The sequence below is a fragment of the Prionailurus viverrinus genome, chromosome C2 (genome assembly GCF_022837055.1).
Source record: "Prionailurus viverrinus isolate Anna chromosome C2, UM_Priviv_1.0, whole genome shotgun sequence".
Classification (NCBI taxonomy): domain Eukaryota; kingdom Metazoa; phylum Chordata; class Mammalia; order Carnivora; family Felidae; genus Prionailurus; species Prionailurus viverrinus.
Window position 1 is genome coordinate 36746673 of NC_062569.1, and position 21452 is coordinate 36768124.

General features: G+C 43.1%; 1 protein-coding gene across 15 annotated transcripts in view; it reads left to right on the forward strand.

Annotated features, from left to right (window-relative positions):
• Positions 1–21452, forward strand: part of ZBTB38 (zinc finger and BTB domain containing 38) — a 170999-nt gene that overhangs the window by 111707 nt on the left and 37840 nt on the right. Inside the window, exon 6 of one of the 15 annotated variants that reach the window (XM_047874298.1) lies at positions 8233–8324. The exons of 13 other annotated variants lie outside the window; for them this stretch is intronic. The gene's annotated coding sequence lies outside the window, so the exon portion shown is untranslated. Of the gene's footprint in view, positions 1–8232; positions 8325–14936; positions 14942–21452 lie in introns of those variants that run through there. One more of the 15 variants, XM_047874306.1, reaches the window with a different exon arrangement.

Sequence of the window (21452 nt, forward strand, 5' to 3'; positions counted from 1 at the left end):
AAGGAGGTCCCAGGACATGGCCTTGCAAAAGTCCCATGGTATGAGAGGAAAGGAGCAAACGTGATCAGCTAGGAGTCTGTCTACAGGTAGAGGTGGAGCAGCAGAACAGAGGTGAAAGAATGTTGCTCTCCAGAGCAGCCTCATCACCGAGTAAGCTGACAGACAACACCCTAACTTTGCCTTGTAGAGCACAATTCGAGTGATCTGACTTAAGGGGACAAGGACACATCATGGAAATTTGTAAGTGATTTAGGTATTTGTCTTAAACATTAAACATTCTGGTCTCCTTCCTATTAAGCTTTTTACCAGAATTGCTAATAAATAGCTAACTTGAATGATTTTTTTAATTTAAATTTGTAATACCTTTTTTCCACGTGCTGAGAAGAAAGCTAACAAAAGATGCAACTAAAGAAAGAATAGAATTTAAGATGGTACTTGTAACTAAATGCCCACATCTGAGCTAAGGCTCAGATGTAACTGCTGTCTGCATTAGGGAAGAATGATTAGTTGATGAGCCCCTCTGGGGGTATTAAGTACTGTGAGGGGTGATGGGGACCTCTGGGCACACAGTGAAATAGAACATATGTCCCTGCCATTGAGGAATTTCACATTCCTTATATTTGGGGCCTGGGGCCAAGGCTTGCAATATTTGTTCCTACTGACATTTGCAACTAATTATTAATTGGTAATAGTAATATTAATAATAGCTCATGGTTAGCAAGCTTGATTTTGTTCCAGACACTACACAAAGCACTTTCTAGGTATTATCATTTAATCCTCATGTTAACCCTGATAGATTCTATTTAAAAAAAATTTTTTTTAAGTTTATTTTTGAAGGAGAGACAGAGCATGAGCCAAGGAGGGCCACAGAGAGAGGGAGACACAGAGTCCAAAGCAGGCTCCAGGCCCTGAGCTGTCAGCACAGAGTCTGACGCAGGGCTTGAACCCATGAACTGTGAGATCATGACCTGAGCCGAAGTCGGACACTTAACCGACTGGGCCACCCAGGCGCCCTGATAGATTCTATTTTTAGCTCTATTTTGCAGATGAAGAGGCTGAGGCGCAAAGAGCTTAAGAAGTGTGCCCAAGGTCGCAGCCAGAATGTGACGGAGCCAGGTCCACCTGCCACCAAAGTTCAAGCTCTCTGCCACTATCCCAGATTGGACGTGATCTCCCTCATCCTGAATTATCCTTAGGGAGAGCCTTGTTTCATGAATGGATTGATACAGGGCTTTGGGGTCTCTCAGTTCCCCTGGTTCAGGAGCTCTGATCTCCTCACTCACCCTTTCAATACCCACTTCTTATGGTAGCCCCTGTGTTGCACTCAGTTACTGGTGAGTGGTAAGCATTTGATAAATATTACCTTGAAATAGAAGTGGATCAAAAAAATAACAGTTGTGGGGCACCTGACTGGGTCAGTTGGTAGAGCATGCAACTCTTGATCTCGGGGTTGTAAGTTCGAGACCCACATTGGATGTAGAGGTTACTTAAAATCTTTTTTTAAGTAGGCCTCATGCCCAGCGTGGAGCCCAACACAGAGCTTGAACTCATGATCCTGAGATCAACACCTGAGCTGAGATCAAGAGTTGGACGCTTAACCGACTGAGTCACCCAGGTGCCCCATAAAAATAAAATACTTAAAAAAATAATAATAATATTTATGAATGCCATATATTACTTTGAAGTTTACTTTTTTTTTTTTTAGGAACACAAATTAAAAATAGAATGTTATGGAAAATTCTGAATTTCCCCAAAATGTTCACCCCAGAGCCACCTGGTGGTCCATATGGTATCTTTATGCATTTTAAAGAAACAGCCCTGTCCGTATGGCAGGAGGATCCAGCCCTCCCCAGTGTACCTGCCTGGCCAAGCAGAGCGTGAGCTGGCTCTCAGCCTCCCCTTCTTGACAGCATATCACAGGGCATGGCCTGTCCCCCTGCATTTGGCAGCCCTGCTCAAGTCCAGTTGAAAGTTTGCCAGGCACTCACACACGGGTAAGTAGGCTGTGGTCATGAGCCTAGGAGCCTTTGGTACCAAGAACTTATTCTTTATTTCTTGGTGCTTCTGAGCCTGAAATGGAGAGTCTAGTCTTTGAGTTCTACTGCTGAGTCTGAATCCCAGCTGTGCCGCTCACTAGTGAAATGACCTCAGTCAAGTGACACAGCCTCTCAGAATCCTCAGTTTTTTCATTTGCAAAATCAGGTTGCTGTGAACTTAATCAGGATGGTGTGTACACAGTGTGTAGAACAGTACTGGGCACATGGATGTGCCTGTCAGGTGCTGAGGGCACAGCGTGTGGCTGGCATAGGAGGTGAATTTCCTCCTGTCAGATGAGCAGGTCTCGTTGGGGACGTTGATGCACTTGTGGTGGGATGTCAATGTGACACTACACCAGCCCTGAGGAAGGCTGCCCAGAGGGGCTCTCAAAAGAGCAGGGGACAACAGCATAGTTAGAAGTCATGGGCCAGTGCATGTGCACAACATAGCTCAGTAACTTTTTTATACTACACCCACATGTTAGCCACTTTGAAGTTTTAGTATTTTTTTAAGTTATTTTAAAAGTTTGTTTCCAGCTTAGCCTAAGCACTCAAGAGACAAAAGCCAAATCCCTGGAGTTTGAACTATTTAAGAACAAAATTCATCTGAGTAAATATTAAAGATTTTATTGACTTTATTCCATAATTTGTGAATTGAGCAGCATCCAATCTAGCAGATAAAAAAAAGGAGCGCCAAAGCGCTATGCAAGGCAAGAGATTTTATAGGCAGATGGGAGCAGAATACGGAAGTTACACTAGGCAAAGAGGCAGATTGGTTATTGCAAGGTTACTCTCCATATAGCGGACGGCAGGGCCTTATTAGCAGGGTACTTAATGCTGATAAAAGTTGATTCGTGATTGACTGGTTTAAGATTCCATTTCTGGAAGAGGTAAAACTAAGTTAAGTTTCAGTTTGGTGACATGGGGCTTAGCTTAGCATAAGGAATTCCATTTTGGGCCTGTTGTCTGTAACAGAACAAAGCATATCAGGGCATAAAGGGTTGCTCTTCTCCCTTTTTTTTGAGCCAAAGCAGTAATAGTAAGCCATTTCTCAGTGTTTTGAAGCTGCATTTCAGTGTTTTAACTTGTTTGGGCAGTGACAACTTTGTGGGCAATAGATAGATTGCCCTGGCTTGTCTTATCCGGCTCAGGTTTAGGCTAGCAGTGTTGATCTGGGGTGTGTGTGTGTGTGTGTGTGTGTGTGTGTGTGTGTGTTTCCTTATACCATGTCAAAACAGCCTTCTTGGCTTTTTTTATGTTCAACAAACATACTCACCCCTTTTAGCATAGGTGACAAATGGCAGGGCAGTTTCTGTTGACCTAATGCTGGATCCAGAAAGCTTGGTAACAGTGCCCGGTATAGTTGGCTTTAGAAAGCTTAATGTTTGGGTGCTTTTTGTTTTTGCATTCATTCAGTAAAGGTTTGTTAGCACCTGTTCTGTGCCAAGTACAGTGCCGGGAGCTAAGGATACTGGTAGACAGTCTTAGCTCTTATAGAATTTATACTTTTGTGGTAAAGGCACACATTTCTCAATGTTTAATTACAGTCGTAACGAGTGCTATGAAAGAAAAGTATGCTGAGAATAGATAACAGATGAACCTAATTGAGGGGGAAAGGATTGTTGGATAGAGATAAAAGGGGACTACTGCCTGGGCTGGAAGGGCATTCTAGGATGCAGAAGCAAGACCCTGAAGTGACAAGTTCCTAGGCATATTGAATGAACAGAAAGAAGGCTGATGCACGTTAGAGTGGCAGGAAATGCGGTTAAGTCGCAGAGGACTTTATAATCCTTGGTAAAGATATTGGAATTTGGGGGATCCTGGGGGGCTCAGTGAGTTAAGCATCCGACTTCGGCCCAGGTCATGATCTCATGGTTTGTGGGTTCCAGCCCCGCATCGGGCTCTGTGCTGACAGCTCGGAGCCTGGAGCCTGCTTCGGATTCTGTCTCCCTGTCTCTCTGCCCCTCTCCCACTCATACTCTGTCTCTAAAAAATAAGTAAACATTAAAAATTAAAAAAAAAAGATACTGGAATTTGGATTTAGGGTTTCAGTGAGCCTCACTGACCACCTCTCAGTTCTGTGTTTGTGGAGGGACTCTTCTGTCTGTCATGGGGAAAGCTCACACCCAAAGTGACCCTCCCCTGGAGATTCTCTTTTGCTGGTGCTCCCCTGACGCTTCATACTCATTGCTCTCATGCTGTACCCTGACTGATAGGTCTCTAGCATGAGCTTCATGATCCCTGAGACTGCATCATGCCCAGTCCTCTAATGAGCGGATAAATCTAAATACTCATTGGCGAGGGGAAGCAAATGAAAATTCATTTTCCTTATACATACATACACTTCAGAGTAACAAATCCTGGCTGTGCAAATCCTTGGTCTTTGTCTCCTGAGTCCTTGGACTGAATTGGACTGAATAGACTTTTAGAAAACAACTTCTTTTAATACTAAGATTTTAAGTTGGCCACACTTAATGGCCAACGTGGTGTTGAGTGTTTAGCAAATTCTGGGCTGTGGGGCAGGCACCATGACTTACTGTGTTATGTGTTCAGGTGGCACCTAGGTTGGCCTGGTGACTGCTGCCCATGGCAGGGGGTCTGCTTGCCTTAACTCCAATCCTCAGCTGCCCTTCTTGGCTACCACTCTTGACACATTCTGCTTCATGACAGGCAGCATTTCTTTGTTACTTTTTTTTTTTTTAAGTTTATTTATTTTGAGAGAAAGAGTGCACAGGAGAGGCAGAGAGAGAAGGAGAGAATCTCAAGCAGGCTCCACACTGTCCATGCAGAGCCTAATGTGGGGCTCAAACTCACAAAATGTGAGATCAAGACCTAAGCCCAAACCAGGAGTCGGATGCTTAACCGACTGAGCCACCCAGGTGCCCCTCTTAGTTACTTCCTGGTGTGTGATCTAGGCTGGCTGCCCCCAGTGGTTCTAGCTCTTGAATCTTGGCCTGGGTCTCTTCCTGCTATGGGCTTCCACAGTAGTGATCCCATACAGTACGCCTGCTGTTTGGACTCGGTGCAGGGCAGTTTTGTGCTGCTCTGTCTTCACTCCTGCTGTGTGTGCACACGCATGTGAGGTGGCAGTAGAGCGTGGGGGACTGAGCACCATGCTGCCATCAGAAATGACAGCTCTTCTGTAAGCACGGTACTGATCTGGGCTCAGTTTCCACTCGATACCGTGGGCACGATAATATCAGCTTCCATATACTGAGCACAAACTCTGTTTGTTAATTTACTTAACCCTGTGAGTATATAGTAATATCTCCACTTTACTTTCCCACTGCCCGGGATGCTGACGGGGATTAAAAGAATTAATATTTGGAGTGCCTGAGTGGCTCAATCAGTTAAGTGTCTGACTTAAGCTCAGGTCATGATCTCTTGGCTTGTGGGTTCGGGCCCTGCATCGGGCTCTGTACTGACAGCTCAGAGCCTGGAGCTGCTTCGGATTCTGTGTCTCCCTCTCTGTCTCTGCCCCTCCCACCCGCCTCAAAAATAAATAAAATGTGAAAAAAAAAAAAAAAGAATTAGTATGTGAAGTGCTTCGCAACCTGAAATACATCAGATAAAAGCAATTTTATTCTAAATTGATTAGGGAAATTTAAACAGATGGGCATTGTATTTGGCAGTATTTATGGTGCCTACCCATATCTAATGCTGATTTAGAAACATGTATCTATTTACAGTGTGGATTGTTTATTCAGTAAGTGAGTATTTACTGAGGGCCTACTATGTGTCAGGCACTTTTCTAGGTGCTTACAATACATCAGTGTAGAACATCAAAGTTTACTGCCCTTGTGGCACTTCAATTCTAGCAGGCAGGTGGACAGTAAGAAGTAAAGGGGTAAATTGCGTAGTATATTGGAATATCATGGGAAAAATAAAAGCAGAGCAGGGTACAGGGCATCGGGAATGCAGGGGAGGGGGGCAGGTTGCTCTCTCAATCAAGGGGAGCCTCGTTCATGTTTTTTATGCCTAGCCATTTCATGTAGTCATTCAGCAGATGTTTCCTGAGCACCTACCACGTGCTGCATCCTGTAGACATAGCAGTGAACAGGACTCACAAGGTCCTTTCTGTCCCAGAGCTTACCTTCTGGTGGGCAGAGCAGACAATGCACAAGCAGGCAAACGCATGTGATAATTGCAGGATGAGGTAGGTGGTATGAAGGAAAACCGGGCATTATGAGGGCAAGTGAAAGCAGAATCAGACAGAGACTTGGGTGATCCCCCCAGATGACACTTGAGCTGGGCCTGAAGCACGAGAGTGAGCCAGCCCTGGGCAGGACTGGGGTCAGTGTGTTTAAAGGCCCTTGGGGCTGGAAGAGACCTGGCAGGTGGAGTAAGCAAAAGGAGGCCTATGTAGTGAGCACAGAGAGTGAGGTGGAGGGGAGCAGGCAGGTCCGGAGAGAGCAGCCGGGACCTGTGGACGATACCGGGCCTTGCAGGCCACAGTGAAGCTTCTGGATTTTGTGCTGATGTCTGGAGAACACCGCCAAAGGGTTTTAAGCAGGAGTGGACTTGATCTCATTTGTGTTTATGAAAGACCATCCCGTGTACTGTGTGAAGCATGGACTGCATAAGCAGTCCTCTCCAAACCACCAGCTGAGCAGGACATGGTCAGTTCTCAAGCTGATTCCAGCCCACACTCACTGAACCAACCCCACCGTGTGCCGAGTGCTGCTCTTCATGCTGTGTGTGTGTGTGTTGTGTGCTCGCCCCTTCCTGCCCAGTTTCTGGCTCCTCCAGAAAGAACCAGTGTAAACTGGGATTCCTTGTCATTCAGTAGTCCTGAGAAACCTGGGGGACAGAGGGAGGGGGGGGTGGGAGGGGAAAGGGAGGGTGCCAGGGCAGCTGGGTTTAGATGGTTTAACACCAAAGCAGCAGTTAGTGTTCAGTCCATCTTAGTTCTTGTGACCAGCTGGAGGGTCATTGTTGTTCAGTAGCCAAAAATTTCTGACATTTCTTCCTTGTGTCCTTCCCAAGAGGAAGAAGTCACCTGAGAGGAATAGGGCCATTAAATCAGTCGGCCCTTCAGGCTTCCAAAATATTGGTATTTGGTTTTTTGAGACCAATTCTTTATGATAAGCTCACCTGGAAATGAGAAGTCCCAGAGGACAGGAACCCTGTTCTGGTCTTTTTGGTAACTTGGTTCCTGCAGCATTCATATTTAAAATGCCTCCTGCGGGGCACCTGGGTGGCGCAGTCGGTTAAGCGTCCGACTTCAGCCAGGTCACGATCTCGTGGTCTGCGAGTTCGAGCCCCGCGTCAGGCTCTGGGCTGATGGCTCAGAGCCTGGAGCCTGTTTCCGATTCTGTGTCTCCCTCTCTCTCTGCCCCTCCCCCGTTCATGCTCTGTCTCTCTCTGTCCCAAAAATAAATAAACATTGAAAAAAAAATTTAAAAATAAAATAAAATGCCTCTTGCATTAGGGACGCTGAGTGTCAGTGGAATTTGGTTGAGATCGGGAACAAATACAGCACCAGAGGGCTTAGAGGTACACTCTCTAAGCAAGCAGATATCTGGGCATGCATGATCCTGAGATGAACCCAAGGTACATGGACTACCCTGAAATACTGTTGTGTTTCAAAAAGGAAAAAAGAAGCCAAGGACCTTTTCCCCCTTTCATCTTTCCAAACAAGCAACTTGAAATATTTAACTGAGCACATTGCATCATTCATGAATCTGATAATGCTCGTTCTTACAATCCATATGCACGCAACTACAAGTCTAGAGACCAGATGTTTACCTTTTCAAAAGAATATATTCAGGTGAGGTTGTTCAAGCCAGCCTTTCTCTGTTGAATACACCCTGGAAGCTTCCTGGTGTTAGCCTTTCGAACGGCCTGAATTTCAGTTGAAAAAGCAAACTTTCCTCACCTTACCATGCTTTCTTGAATCTGATAGTTTAAGTGCGTTAAAGTCTGATAAATGCAGCTCTTCTCTACCCCTTTTGGACTGCGTTTAGAAGAGAAATCAAGAGGATTTTCCTTTTCCTAGACATAGCCGAACTCTATAAAGGGCTTCTGTTTTGTAATCTGTTTTTGAGATCCGATGCGTGTGTTTCTAACACCTTGTCATGTGAGGGTGTGACGTAGTCACCCAACAGGACTGTGAGAAAACGTACTGCAGGGATGTGTGTGGGGTGGTGGACCGGACTCACTGAAGCTGTGTCCTTTGTCGGAACACTCTCTGCAGGGACTCGCAGACCCGTGCGGTAGTTTTCTCTTCAATATGGGCCCCACACTGCCCCAAAATGGACTGTGCATTTGACTTTTGCAGAATTCCAGGTCAGTATCCTAATACAGTGTGTTCTTTTTTTAGTTGGGTTTTATTTCTAAGTTTCTTTTTATAGAAGGAGCTGTGCAGTAGAGAGAAGCAAAAGTTGCTCTGTTGATTCAGTTTTGTTGTTCTGTACGTTAGGAATTGGGTGGTGGCCAGCGGCTGCAGGAGGGCCTTGGGCCTTCTCCTCCGATCAGAAGATTTAGAAAAATAGGCCTCAGTCTGGCCCCGGAGAGTAGCCTTACTCGACGTTGCATTGCTTCACTCTTTGTCATGTCTTAAAGATTTACTAATAAAAGTACACCAAATTTTATTAACAAGCCCTGTAAAGTGCTAATAATAGATATGTTATTGATTAATGAAGAGGTTTTCCAAGATTTTTTTGTACCATGAGAGTTAAAATCTATATGGAAACTCTCATTTTATGTTTTTTGATTTCTGCATATTTCAGTAAAGTTGCCTTGACTAATTGAGGAGGGAAGATTTAATTAAGCTGGAGGGGCGCCTGGGTGGCTCAGTCAGTTAAGCATCTGATTTCAGCTCAGGTCATGCTCTCACAGTTCGTGGGTTTGAGCCCCATGTCTGGCTCCGTGCTGACATCTCACAGCCTGGAGCCTGCTTCAGATTCTGTTTCCCTCTCTCTCTGCTTCTCCCCCACTTGTGCTCACTTGTGCACGCACTCTGTCTCTCTCTCAACATAAAAAGACATTTAAAAATATAATAAACTGGAAATAGTATTAGTTGGTCAGATCATTGCTAAGGATTGTTTCCCTTTTTAAAAAAATTGTTAATGTGTATTTTTGAGAGAGAAAGTGTGAGCAAGGGAGGGACAGAGAGAGAGAGGGGGGACAGAGGATCCAAAGTGGGCTCTGTGCTGACAGCAGACAGCCCAATATGGGGCATGACCTGAGCCAAAGTCAGACACTCAGCCAACTGAGCCACCCAGGTACTCTTCCCCTTTTTTAAAGTTCAGTTGTAGAATGAATGAACCAGTGCCTAAAAGCAGTCTCCAGAATCTAATGGGGTGGGGGCTAATTCAATAGATGAATGGTTAGAATTGTTATGGGCACACAAAATTCTGTGAGCAGGCTAACCTTTGAGATTTGGAAGGCAAGAATGCGAGCAGTGCTAGATTGTGCAAACATAAGATGGGCCACAGTCCTGCAAATCAAGGAACAGTTGTCACCTGAGCACCTATAGTGCGGAAGGCCTGTTTGGCCCCCTGGTTTTTCAGCCATGCTCAGACTCCAGAGGTTTTAGTAATGACTTCAAGCTTGGGAAATTCATGACAGCTATAGAATGTGTGTCTCTGTGACTGTGGGTATGTCAGTCTGTGTTTCTGTATACCTCAATCTCCTTCTCCTGGGGATTTCTGCTTGTATTTTACCACATTCTCATTCACTTTGTCTCTCGTTCTTTTAAGCCTATATCTGATTTCTCTTATTGAGTAAAATAATTTTTAGAGAACTTAACAATCATTTTGAACATCTTTTTTTTTTTTTAATTTTTTTTTTCAACATTTATTTATTTTTGGGACAGAGAGAGACAGAGCATGAACAGGGGAGGGGCAGAGAGAGAGGGAGACACAGAATCGGAAACAGGTTCCAGGCTCTGAGCCATCAGCCCAGAGCCCGACGCGGGGCTCGAACTCACGGGCCGCGAGATCGTGACCTGGCTGAAGTCGGACGCTTAACCGACTGCGCCACCCAGGCGCCCCCATTTTGAACATCTTCTTATAGGTTAGAGTAGCATTTCTCAAATGTTTTGGTCCTAAGACCTCCTTACACTCTTAGAAATCATTGAAGACCCAAAGAGCTTTTGTTTATCTGAGTTAAATATCTATCAATATTTGCCATATTCAATATTTAAAAGGAGATTAAAAACAACAACAACAACAACAACAATTAACTCGGGACACCTGGGTGGCTCAGTCAGTTAAGCATCCAGCTCTTGATTTCAGTTCAGGTCATGATCTCACAGTCATGGGACTGAGGCCAGCATCAGGGCTCAGAATTGTCACTCACCCCTCTCTCTGTCCCTCCCCTGCTCATGCTGTCTCTGTCTCTCTCTCAAAATAAACAAACATTTAAAAAATAATAATCACGATTCATGAAAAATAGCTGTGATAAACAGTCATGATTAAATAACATTTTTAATAACATTTTAAAACAATTTTTCTAAGGCAAAAAAATGTAATGAGAGTGGAATTATCTTACATTTTTGCAAACATATAATGTTTAGCTTGATAGAAAGGCAGTCAGATTTTCATATCTGCTTCTGAATTCAATGGCAAGTATGTTGTAGTTGAAGTATGTGAAGAAAATCTAGCCTCATGCAAATAGGTCGTTGGAAGTGGGAGAGAGATGTTTTCTAATAGCTTTTCATTTAATTGTGGATATTCCTTGATAATACACCAAAACTTGACAGGTAGTTGGTTTTTTTAAAGGTTAGCTGTGACATGGAACTTGAACCAAAGCAATGACTTTCCATATGTTGTCACAGTTAAATCTACTGATCTTACACCTTTTTGCCTGTATGTGCGTGGTTTTTTGTTACAATATTTGGCAAATGTTAGTTCACTGAGCTATGCCTGTCTTCCAAATTCATTGCACGATATACAAAAGTCACATTCATTAACATCATCACCAACCTCTGTAGAAAAATCATTATGTTGGGGCGCCTGGGTGGCGCAGTCGGTTGAGCGTCCGACTTCAGCCAGGTCACGATCTCGCGGTCCGTGGGTTCGAGCCCCGCGTCGGGCTCTGGGCTGATGGCTCAGAGCCTGGAGCCTGTTTCCGATTCTGTGTCTCCCTCTCTCTCTGCCCCTCCCCCGTTCATGCTCTGTCTCTCTCTGTCCCAAAAATAAATTAAAAAAAAAAAACGTTGAAAAATCATTATGTATTGAGAAATGTAGAGCTCATGGCAGTGAATGCCAAAGTTTGTGTTAAATACCAAATTTTCCAGAATTGCGATTTTCATCTGAAAGTCAAATTTTATTACTGGGAACAAAATGGCTACTTCCTTGAAGTGACAGTCCCACTTAGTTCATTTTCAAGAAAATGTTTGCCCAGATATCCACATCTGAATAACCATAGTTTGTCTGTCAGTCGTTTTTTAATGTAAAAATGGTGTTCCATGAAAAAAAAGTTGGCTAGTTCAGCTCACAACTCTGCTCAAGGCAGACATTGGTTTTTCAGTGCACTGGAAGTGTTTTGTGTGTACCTCCCATTTTATCACACAAAATAGTAAAAAAAAAATGTATATTCAATAGCCAAGGTTTAATAAAATTAATAACTTTTATTTTCTTATCTGGGTGTTACTGGCTTGATGCTTGCTACACTTTTGGCTCTTTTGCCCATCATTGCTTTTGTACCATTAATGCACATATTAGCATGGCTGGGGGAGGGGGAGGAGGCAGATGACATCTTTATGTTATTATGAAAATAGTTTTGACCTCATGAACCTGCTGAAAGGGTCTTGGGAGACTCCAGGTCCATGAAACACTTGGAGCCAACAGCCACATTAGGAGGAAACTAGGAAGAAAATGGACAGGAATTAATCTTTATTTTCCTAGTTACTTTTGCTGTCTACAGAGTAGAATTTGGGTTCATTTGGTTCTAATTTTGAAAGCTTTAAATCAGGAACTTTTCTAAATACAGGGTGTAATTTAAGCTGTTTGCTGCTCAGGGTCTGAAGAGCCAGCTCCTCTTGCTTATTGTCACCATCGTCGACAACGTACTGTACCCTACAGGTGTCACGAGAACAAAGATGAGTTAGATTGACCTTGCACTCGAGGAGCAAATAGGGAAGGATAGAAACATGAACAAATGCATAACACTTCACGTTTCATAAAGGTGGGAGCCAGAGGACGAAGGGTGCCCAGGTGGGCTGTCACCTGAGATGTGTAAGTTTAAGGAATTGCCAGGCAGAGGAGCTAGAGGCTAGGGTAGAAGAAACTCAAGAGGAAATAATTTTTCTCCTAGAGCTTTTATACAGATGTAGTGTGCAGATCTTCCAAAGTTAGAAAAAAGGTATCCATCTAGGGAGGATGCATGCCGTGGGTGCCGTAGGTGCATCGATGTGGGGGAGGGGAGGCTAGGACAGAGAACAGGCCTTCTGCTTTGTACTTTAATACACTTCTGCACTGTTTGAATATTTTACCATGAGCCTAGATTTATTTTATTGTTTTAAATATAGTTCATTCTAAAAGCTGGTGCAGTGGGCGCCTGGGTGGCTCAGTCGGTTGAGCGGCCGACTTTGGCTCAGGTCATGATCTCGCTGTCCGTGAGTTCGAGCCCCGCGTCGGGCTCTGTGCTGACAGCTCAGAGTCTGGAGCCTGTTTGAGATTCTGTGTCTCCCTCTCTCTCTGACCCTACCCCATTCATGCTCTGTCTCTCTCTGTCTCAAAAATAAATAAATGTTAAAAAAAAAAAAAAAAATTAAAAATAAATAAATAAATAAATAAATAAATAAATGAATAAATAAATAAAAAGCTGGTGAAGAAGTGGTAACTTAATCTTCAAAAGTATCTTATTTAAGTGTCCATCTTTGCATTATATGTATGTGTATGTATTAGATAAGGTTGAAATATGGCAGGAGACGAAAGGATCAGAAGATTCTAAATATGTGAATGAACTAGAATTTCCCCATGGCATTTATATAAAGTATAATTTTAAAGTATGTTTATCATACTTTCTGTAAACATACACATATGTACTTGTACTATAATACAGAATTTTATGTTTACGTAGAGGTTTATGTTTTATTTTTATATGTAGACATATACATACATATATATACACATGTATATATATGAATATATGTATAAATAAATAAAGGATGAATATTCATCCTTATTTCCTCAAGTGCAGTCCCAATGTATACCTGTTTCTCTAGCATAGTTATTAGCTGCACCCCTTTTGTCTTTCAAATGTCCATGTATGTATGTATGTACACATATAGATATATGTGTATATCACATACTTATGTTGTATACATACATATAGATATCTATATGTGTGTTTTTATAGATAAATATGACTGTGTAAGTATTTTATATAGCATATGCTCATATATTTATAAAGTCACTTAATTATCTAATTACAAATTAGTTTATGTGGGCAGTTCAGTCAGTTGAACGTCGACTCTTGATTTCAGCTCAGGTCATGATCCCAGGGTTGTGGGATCAAGCCCCACATCAGACTCTGGGCTAAGCACAGAGCCTACTTAAGATTCTCACTCTCTTTCCCTCTGTCCCTCTCCCCCACTCTTGGGCGCTGTCTCTCTAAAATAAAAAATTAGGGGCGCCTGGGTGGCTCAGTCAGTTAAGCATCCAACTTTGGCTCAGGTCATGATCTTGTGGTTCATGAGTTTGAGCCCCACATCTGGCTCTGTGCTGACAGCTCAGAGCCTGGAGCCTGCTTCGGATTCTGTGTCTCCCTCACTGTCCCTATCCCGGTTGCTCTCTCTCTCTCCCTCAAAAATAAATATTTAAAAAGTATGTAAAATTTAATTTAATTTAATTAAAAAAAAAAAAGAAAAGTAGGTAGGCCCACCAAAATTTTTGCATGTATAACATTTATTGTTAGCCTTTTTCATGCTTGTCTATCCCATCTCAGTAATACTACTGAGAGAAGTGAATGTATTGCATGAAGCTTGCTGTTTAGAAAACATTTTAAAAAGTTACATGTAAATTAAATCTCATCTTCTTTCCATCCTACATTTCTTTTTCTGAGGTCTTTTGTGGGCTTTCCATTGGCAGGAATTCCTAAGGCTTCAGTGTTAAGTTACTCTCTATAAAGAAATATAGTACAGGAGGTCAGTTAACTTTTTTAGGTCAGAGAATACTGTTTTTGCTGAGGATGACTACCCCCTCCACCCCAAACACACAAAAACTCATTTATAAGTCTGAATTTTAATTTTGGGGGGATCTTTAAAGTAAGTATGTATGATAAGATCTGTGGGTCTAATGTTATTTCCCTTTATGTTCTTATCAGTCACAACAAAGGAAACCAGCTAAGGGGGCCAGGCTGGTCAGGTTACAGAGAGAAGTCACTTGGCGGTAAGAGCATGGGCAGGCAGTGTGTGAGTGCAGGTGGCTGTGATGAGGGGACACAGCTATGAGGCACCCAGTCCTTCTTGCCAGGCGGACAACAAACGTTTTGCCCACTCTTCCTGTTGTTCAAAAAAGGTATATTGGTTTTTATGTTAAATCTTACTCTTTTCATCGTCAGCCCAGTTTTTCAAAAACGTGGTTCCAAAAACCAGATTGGTCAGAAAAACCTGTGGGGACCAGATTTGCCTGTGGCCTACTGTGGGTCTGTGGGTCTACAGACTTTGAACTGATTTCTGTATTGCCCTTTGAACACGTAGGATATGGCTTTTAGCTTTGGCACCATCTGAGATGTCCCCGTGACCGTGGTGGGAAGTGGTTTAGGTGGGAGGTAAAATCAAAAAGGAGGTTCTAGAGGGTTCTAAAGTCTTAAAGACTTTAAGGTCCACCTTCAACAACTTTCACTGCTTTTTCAATTTGCATTTGCAGATTTAGATTCTTTGAACTGTTACACTGACTCTTGGATTATAAGCTTTTTGAGGGCATGAAACTCTGTGCCTCTTTCTGAGTGAGGTTCCCTTCCCTTTGTTTAGATCTGCAGAACTAAATTCTACCCTCAAGATCCACTACATGGCACTTTCTCCTCCAGGGCTGTGCCTTCCCTCACCCCCCATTCCCAAGCTCCTCCCCAGAATGCCACTGCCTTCTTCCAACCTGCCTGCTTGTGTGATTCCACACACTTGTGTGTCTTTGTTATGCAGCGTTTCATAAGCACATCTTATACCCCTTGCTACACCACAAAGCTTTGAAGGCAGAATTTGTACATATTTTATGGCACAGGGTTTTAGTGTCAGCCCACTGGGCCTGGTTCTAGCTGGTTGATGAAAACTACTTGAAGAGTCTCTGAGACAAGGTGGGAAAGAGACTCATTAAGTTTATGTGTTGTGTCTTTTGAATTTGGTATCATATTAATGTTTTCCTTATTCACTAAATCAGTACAAATACAAAACATACAGAGGTGCCTGGGTGGTTCAGTCAGTTGGGTGCCCAACTTCGGCTCCGGCCCTGATCCCACAGTTCATGGGTTTGAGCCCTGCATCGGGCTCTGTGCTGACAGCTCAGAGCCTGGAGCCTACTTCGGATTCTGTGTCTCCCTCTCTCCGTACTCCTGCCTCCCTCTCTCTCTCTGTCTCTCTCAAAAATAAATAAACATGAAAAATATTTTTAAAAAATACATTGGATTCCAGGGTCTTTCCCCAGCTGTTCTAAACCAGAATTTCTGTGGGAGCAGGGGAGGGGAAAATCTATCAATTTATACTATTTTAAAGCTTCCCAGGTGACTGTGATGCATAGCCAGGTTTGGGAACTACTGTCCCAAAGCATATAGTAGGTATTCAGGAAACATCTGTTCAAATGTGGAATGAACTCTTGTCTTCCTATAACATTTAGTCTGATACCATGTACTTAACAGTTGTTCCATAAATGTTGGTGGAGGGAATGAAAATCTATTCTAAGTCCAGATACCACCCCCCACTCCCTTCCTTAGCTGGTGGTAGGGCTGTCTGCTTGCCCCCGTCTCTCACTCTGTCTGGATGGATGGGCTGCTTCTCAGCTGGACCATGGATGGCCTACCCACCTGCTCTCCTGCAGTCAGCTTGCCCCTCCCCTCTGATTGTTTCAGCACACGGCAGCCTGAGTGAGTGGGGTTTGTTTTTTTTCCAGGCCAAATCTGGAATAGATTATGACTTTCAGTGGTTCCCTCTTAACCTAGAATATAAAATTTACCATGAGGAGTACTTTAGAGTCTTTATGACCCTTCCTTTCCTAGCCCATGTCATTCAACAGAAAGGTGTTGAGGCCTGCCACATGTCTGGCACTGCTGGGGATCCTGGGGACAGACCAGGTGCACACGCTCTCCCGCCATCACACAGACCCACTCATCAGTCTCTGAGTGCATATACCCTTTCATCATTTTTTGTTTGTTTTGCCTGTGGTGTTCCTTCTGCTTAGAATGCCTTTCCCACACTCCTGTTTTGTTGTTTGTTTGTTTGTTTTTTATTTTATTTTATTTTTTCAATATGTGAAGTTTATTGTCAAATTGATTTCCATACAACACCCAGTGCTCATCCCAAAAGGTGCCCTCCTCAATACCCATCACCCGCCCTCCCCTCCCTCCCACCCCCCATCAACCCTCAGTTTGTTCTCAGTTTTTAAGAGTCTCTTATGCTTTGGCTCTCTCCCACTCTAACCTCTTTTTTTTTTTCCTTCCCCTCCCCCATGGGTTTCTGTTAAGTTTCTCAGGATCCACATAAGAGTGAAACCATATGGTATCTGTCTTTCTCTGTATGGCTTATTTCACTTAGCATAACACTGTCCAGTTCCATCCATGTTGCTACAAAGGGTCATATTTCATTCTTTCTCATTGCCACATAGTACTCCATTGTGTATATAAACCACAATTTCTTTATCCATTCATCAGTTGATGGACATTTAGGCTCTTTCCATAATTTGGCTATTGTTGAGAGTGCTGCTATAAACATTGGGGTACAAGTGCCCCTGTGCATCAGTACTCCTGTATCCCCTGGGTAAATTCCTAGCAGTGCTATTGCTGGGTCATAGGGTAGGTCTATTTTTAATTTTTTGAGGAACCTCCACACTGTTTCCCAGAGTGGCTACACCAGTTTGCCTTCCCACCAACAGTGCAAGAGGGTTCCCGTTTCTCCACATCCTCTCCAGCATCTATAGTCTCCTGATTTGTTCATTTTGGCCACTCTGACTGGCGTGAGATGATATCTGAGTGTGGTTTTGATTTGTATTTCCCTGATCCCACACTCCTGTTTTTTTTTTTTTAATTTTTTTTTTCCAACGTTTATTTATTTTTGGGACAGAGAGAGACAGAGCATGAACGGGGGAGGCGCAGAGAGAGAGGGAAACACGGAATCGGAACCAGGCTCCAGGCTCTGAGCCATAAGCCCAGAGCCTGACGCGGGGCTCAAACTCACGGACCGCGAGATCGTGACCTGGCTGAAGTCGGACGCTTAACCGACTGCGCCACCCAGGCGCCCCCCACACTCCTGTTTTATTGATTGATTGATGCCAAGCTTTCCAGGGCCCCTGTAAATAACAAGTTGGCCCTTCATCCTTTAACACTTTGTACATACCTTTAGTATAAAGCCTACCATCATGGATTGCAATTATTAGTTGACACTTCTCTTTCTTCCCCTAGACTCTGAGCTCCTTGAGGAAAGAGACTTGTCTCCTATTCCTCAGTATTTCCAGCTCTGAGTACTGTGTCTAGCCACGTTAGACATTAACACATGTGCTGGGGAAGAGTGACACAAGAATGAAGTTTTTATGTGTGTGCCAAGAACGTAGATTGAAGTGCTGCATAGTTACTCTGATTATAAAAGGATTTCTGCCACACCGTGGTAGATCATCCCCCTTTTGAATAGTGTCGTACGTGGATATTACATAGTTACAACAGTGTGTTAATGACCTATATAATGATACTCTCTATTAGATGCATTATTCTAACTGTGAGTATGATTAAGATATTATTAAATGTGGGGGCTCCTGGGTAGCTCAGTCGGTTGTGTATCTCACTGGCTCAGATCATGATCTCATGGTTCATGCCTCACATCAGGTTCTCTGCTGTCAGTGCAGAGCCTGCTTCGGATCCTCTGTCCCCCTGTCTCTCTGCCCCTCCCCTGCTCGCACTCTCTCTCTCGCTCAAAAACAAACGTTAAAGGGGCGCCTGGGTGGCGCAGTCGGTTAAGCGTCCGACTTCAGCCAGGTCACGATCTCGCGGTCCGTGAGTTCGAGCCCCGCGTCAGGCTCTGGGCTGATGGCTCAGAGCCTGGAGCCTGTTTCCGATTCTGTGTCTCCCTCTCTCTCTGCCCCTCCCCCGTTCATGCTCTGTCTCTCTCTGTCCCAAAAATAAATAAATGTTGAAAAAAAAATTAAAAAAAAAAAAAAAAAACAAACGTTAAAAAAAGATATTATTAAATGTTAACATTTGGCCTTTTACTAACCATCCTAATTGAACAACCTAAGAGAAGAATCAGAGAATCCTACAGAAGTGAGGGGGTGCTTATCATCTAACATCCTGGAGTGTTCATTGGCTTGATGTGAAATACTGTATTCCCCAAGTGGAGGTAGGGCCTAGTGGGAGTTTAAGAGTGCTGTGAATTGGAATGTTTTGGAAGAAGCAGTAGTTTTGAGGTGGAAGGATAAAACAGATGTCAGCATGGAACTAAACTGAGAGGGAAACCACCTTTTAAAATCATATAGTATGTGTTTTGCCAGATCTGAGACTATCCAGTCAGGCTGGATAAAGAATTGAAATAACGTATGGGCTTCAGAAAAGCCAAACAGGATGTGAATAAATGAGGCAGGAGAGAAAGTGGATCCTCCAGGGGCCCAGAGCAGAGAACTCATGGAAGGCAAAAGAAGCATCAGCAAAACATGTCATTGATCTGTAACCAATGAAGAACGGACTCCTGCCACCTGTTCAGGGGTGACCCCCTCTCCTTCAGGGGCATAGAGGAAGCCGTAGGTTCCATTTCATTTAATTCCATTTCTATTTATAGACTTAATCCCTCACATTTCTAAAAAAGATTCATGGACGGTTACAATTAAAGGCACAGTACACAAGTAGAAAAGAACTAATATTAAATGAAGAAATGAGACACTAGTCACACCAGAAATCCAAGCTAACAATGGCTACAACAGTTGATGATAAAAGTTAGTTCTAAGCTTCCTTGTCTTGGAAATAGAAGCATTTATTAGTATTAATGCACTTTTTCCTGTGGCTGGATAAGATCAAAGAATGAATCAAATGGATCCTAAAGTATAAAGGACACTAAATAACATAATGGGCACAACTTACAACAGCTTCAGAAAAGGCTAAAAAGAAATTCTTCATTTGGCCATCTGGTCTCTCCACAGCTGAATGAATGCTGTGAGTTAAATGTTGTACTTCAGTGCTAGGAAGACACTGCCACTAGAGAGGCTGGGGGCGCTTGCCTGGTTGGCTCAGTCGGTTAAGCATTCAACTTTTGATTTCAGCTCAGGTCACGATCTCATGGTTCAGTTCATGAGATCAAGCCCTACATCTGGCTCTGTGCTGACAGTGTGGAGCCTGCTTGGGGTTCTCATTCTCTCTCTCTCTCTCTCTCTCTCTCTCTCTCTCTGCTCCTCCTTCACTTGCTCTCTCTCTCTCTCTCTCTCTCTCTCGCTCTCTCTCTCTCTCTCTCTCTCTGTCTCACTCTCAAAATAAATTTTAAAAAAGAGAGATAGGCTGGATGAACAGCTCGTTAGTATGACCTTTAGACTAGAGGGGTTTTTTTGGTTTTAACTGCAGGAGCGATCTGTTAGTGTATAGTGAAATTAGTTGAGTGAGTTGCTATTAGCATTTTTAAAATGAAACAGAACAGGGGCGCCTGGGTGGCGCAGTCGGTTAAGCGTCCGACTTCAGCCAGGTCACGATCTCGCGGTCCGGGAGTTCGAGCCCCGCGTCAGGCTCTGGGCTGATGGCTCGGAGCCTGGAGCCTGTTTCCGATTCTGTGTCTCCCTCTCTCTCTGCCCCTCCCCCGTTCATGCTCTGTCTCTCTCTGTCCCAAAAATAAAATAAAAACGTTGAAAAAAAATTTTTTTAATGAAACAGAACAGAATACATGACACAGAGTAAGGTTACGTTTGAATTTAATTTAGATCCCTACATACTAACATACTATGTATTTCTTATATAATATACTATCTCTTACTAGAATATTATTTGGTAGGCTTTGGCCATTCCAGGCTTATGGTTTAAAATATATAGAGAAAATACCAAGAACTAGGTGCCGGGAAGAACAGAGATAAGATCCTTGAACCAGAACAAGAGCCACTGTGCCTTTAAATTGTGCCAATTTAGGAACCTGTGACTAGACTCAGTATTTTTTTTAATGAAATACAATTAACATACAGTGTTATATTAGTTTCAATTCAACAATTGTATACATTGCTCACTGTGCATCACATTTGATCCCCTTTATCCGTTTCATATATCCTCCCACCCACCTGCCCTCTGGTAACCACCAGTTTGCTCTCTGTACTTAAAAGTCTGGTTTTTTTGTCTTTTTCCCCCTTTGTTCACTTGTTTTATTATTTTTTTAAGTTTATTTATTTATATTGAGAGAGACAGAAACAGCATGAATGCGGGAGGGGCAGAGAGAGGGAGAGAGAATCCCAAGCAGGCTCTGTGCTGCCAGCGCAGAGCCCAACACGGGTCTCAAACTCATGAACTGTGAGACCATGACTTGAGCTGAAACCAAGAGTCGGATGCTTAACCAACTGAGCCACGTAGGTGCCCCTCACTTGTTTTATTTCTTAAATTCCACATATGAGTGAGATCATATGGTATTTGTTTTTCTCTAACTTATCTCACTTAGCATTATACCTTCTAGATCCATCCATGTTGTTACATATGGCAACATGCATGTTTTTGACTGAGTAATATTCCTGTGTGTGTGTGTGTGTGTGTGTGTGTGTACCACATCTACTTTATCCATTAATCTGTCAGCAGACACAGGTTGCTTACATATCTTGGCTATTGTAAATAATGCTGAAATAAACATAGGGTTGCATATATCTTTTCAAATTCGTGTTTTTATTTTCTTGGGGTAAATACCCAGTAGTGGAATTACTGGTGCTGGGACAACTGGACAGCCACATGCAGAAGAATGAACCTGGACCATTTTCTTACACCATGTACAAAAATAAACTCAAAATGGATGAAAGACCTCAATGTGAGACCTGCAACCATAAAAACCCTTGAAGAGAGCACAGGCAGTAATTTCTTTGACATTGGCCATAGAATCATTTTTCTAGATATGTCTCCTGAGGGAAGGGAAATAAAAGCAAAAAATCAACTGTTGGACTACACTAAAATCAAAGCCTTTTGCACAGTAAAGGAAACCATCAACAAAACAAAAAGGCAACCTGCCAAATGGGAGAAGATATTTTCAAATGATATATCTGATAAGGGGTTAATATCCATAACATATAATTTATACAACTCAACACCAAAACCCACAAATAATCC